General features: G+C 48.9%; 1 protein-coding gene across 2 annotated transcripts in view; it reads right to left on the bottom strand.

The window, feature by feature from the left end:
• The window catches only part of LOC106751862 (rho guanine nucleotide exchange factor 17), a 74,098-nt gene extending 71,381 nt beyond the window's left edge, over positions 1 to 2,717 (bottom strand). Inside the window, exon 1 of one of the 2 annotated variants that reach the window (XM_014633072.1) lies at positions 2,631 to 2,717. The gene's annotated coding sequence lies outside the window, so the exon portion shown is untranslated. Of the gene's footprint in view, positions 1 to 538; positions 825 to 2,630 lie in introns of those variants that run through there. The other variant, XM_014633070.1, reaches the window with a different exon arrangement.

Genomic DNA, 2,717 nt, shown 5'->3' with positions numbered 1-2,717 from the left:
CCCCCTCCCTCTCGATATGCAGATACTCACTTCGTTCGACTCGAGTGGCTCCAGTATTCCGAGTACGTCAAGCTCACTCGAGCGTTTATCCAGCGGCGAGGTGTCGCTCCGAAATTCAATGTTCAGCAGTCAAACAAAATCGCACATTCTTGCTGTCGGATAACCGCCGAAATACATTCCCGTCGCGGGGGACCAGACGACTGCAAGATTAAACAGCCGCGCGATAACAGTTTATCGCGAAGGTAATCATTCGGAGTCTGTTATGAGCGCGACGTGCTCTCGGTTCCATCGCCGGCAAAAGTTCGTGTTACTCGCGTCTATGTGAAGCAGAGCGAAAGTACATCTCTCGATGTATCGTCTCTTACCGACACGCCTGTGCTAGACGCGCTCTTCGCTTCGAGCGAGCGCGGGGGAGTCCGCGGAGAAAGTTGAATGCCGAAGGAAAACTGCGAGGTATCTTTTCGGCAAATGAGAGAAATCGAATACGTACGCGCGTTGCGCTCGAAATGCGTCCGCGACGGGACGGCTGTTGGCTTACTGATTACTCCGATCTGCTCAATTTGACCGAGGTATGAGAAGAGCCACGTGCCGGGTCGAGGATTCTGCAGCGTTGCCAGTCGGTGTGTGTTGCTGTCTTCAGCCATTGAGAGGTCGTTCAGGTTCCTCTTGACAGTACGGCAACGTTGACAGTGTCGCGCGGCATGGCGCGGCCCGGTGCCTAAATCGAGAAGTGGTTTACGGGCGGGAGCCGAACGATCGTAGAAAAGCGGAAGAACGGGGTGACGGCCGTCTACCTACGAGCGCGCGTAGACACTTACGCGTTTTATTTATAGAGCCTCCTCGAGACCAGCCGGCATCGCGGGAAACCGCGTCTCTTCCCCCTGAGTTTGGCGCTGCCGATCCACCCGGGCAGTTTGAACTTGCGCGGATCGCGTTCGGGAAGAACTCCGGAAGTTCGAAACTGCGATGACTCGCATCTCGGAGGAAGCCCAATTATCCGTTACTTCATTACGTCCTTTCATTTCGAATAATTACATTTATTTTGTAATACAAAAATATCGTCATATTCTTTTCCGCGAGGGTAACTTGAGAGAACGCCCAAGTCGATAGAGGCCATTCTCAAATCACGACCTGTTACTCAATTGGGCGCGAATGATTTCGAGTGTTCAATCAGTCCTGGTCATTTCTTGGTCGGCACCACCAAACGTTAAACGGCATCCCTTATCCCGACCTGACGAGCGAGAACGACAATAGGTTCGTAAGATGGCAGCGTATCGAGCAATCGCAACAGCATTTTTGGCATAGATGGAGAGCGAGGAGTACCTCCATTCTCTGCGAGAGCGGCATGAGTGGAAAATTAACGAGAGCCAACAGGTACAAGCTGATACCGACCAACTCGTGCTTGTCAAGCAACCGGGTCTTCCTGGAGCGCGCACGACGGCTTCATCCCGGGAGGATGATGGCATAGTATACACGGCCACCCTTAAAACCGCTAAGGGCTCGATAGTTAGACCGTTGAGCAAATTAGATATTTTATTCATAGATTCATAAGTTTAAATAAACAGCGCTGTTTAGTCAGTACAATTTAAGTGTCCCGTGTGAATCCCGAGTTATTGTTTACATTAAAGGTTGCTCGCGCCGATTTCAGTTAGTCGAGTATGCGATGGCGCGAGATCTGACGTTGTACTATTAATTCCCGGTTAAATCGAATTCCCCGCGTACGTAATCCGCGGGGCATGTGCGTAAACCGCTGCGCTATCGTCGCGGCTCGATTCGGCTGCGCTCGGTCGTCTCCGATGGGAACGACAGGGAGAGCGAGTGAAGAAACCAGAAATAGGGGCGTAGCGACAGCACGACTTCTTCTATAAGCGTTGGAAATATCTATATATATATATGTATTAGTATCAAATAAGAAGGACTGAATCTTCTACCCATCGTCCCACCCGTTCCGTGAAAACGACGGGGGACAATACGCAATGGATATAGATGATTGTTTACATGTCATTGTAATCTTTACATTAATGCTTCATAATGTGTCTTTTAGTCCCTTTTAGATTCGCCTTCTTAAACATCGCTCAACATTAAAACAACCAAAGCGGTAAAAATTACCGACTTGTAATTTTTCGTACGAAAGTTACTCCATTTTTCTTTTTTTTTTTTCCTAACGGTGCATTCTTCGAGATTTTCCGTAGCATTTCTGTGACAATGTGTAAACGAACGAAAACGATTTTTTTTCTTTACATTCTTTTTTTCATTTCATTTAAACCGCTCCGGTGGAAAGGTGGTATGTCAAATTATCGGTGGTTCAAATATTAACGGCGTCCGACGGTAATTTCGGCGCGATTATTCAAAACGAATCTGTTTCTTCTTTCCGCGGAATACCTTTCGCGCGTTTCACTCCTCCGTCTGAAAGAGAAAAAAGTGCCGCGTCTTTATAATATTACTAATCCCGACGACTTTAATCCCGTCCGTGTCGATGATCTACAGCGTCTCGGAGCGCGGCCGTCCCCGTCCGGTTCCATTACGCCGTTCGTTGTTGCGTCCAATGACTTGTGAGGATTTATAGACGCACTGTCCCCGCCAGAGTGAATGGGCTTTATCATATCATAGAGCCCTGTGAAATTCCTTACCGGCCGGCCGACAATGATGGCCAATCAACAAGCCATTCTGATCGCCACGCGCGCGGATTACAAAAGGAATCTTCGGAACGAGTCGGT

This window comes from Dinoponera quadriceps, unplaced genomic scaffold (assembly GCF_001313825.1).
Source record: "Dinoponera quadriceps isolate SergipeBrazil2010 unplaced genomic scaffold, ASM131382v1 scaffold316, whole genome shotgun sequence".
Taxonomy (NCBI): domain Eukaryota; kingdom Metazoa; phylum Arthropoda; class Insecta; order Hymenoptera; family Formicidae; genus Dinoponera; species Dinoponera quadriceps.
This window is presented reverse-complemented; position numbering and strand designations above follow the sequence as displayed.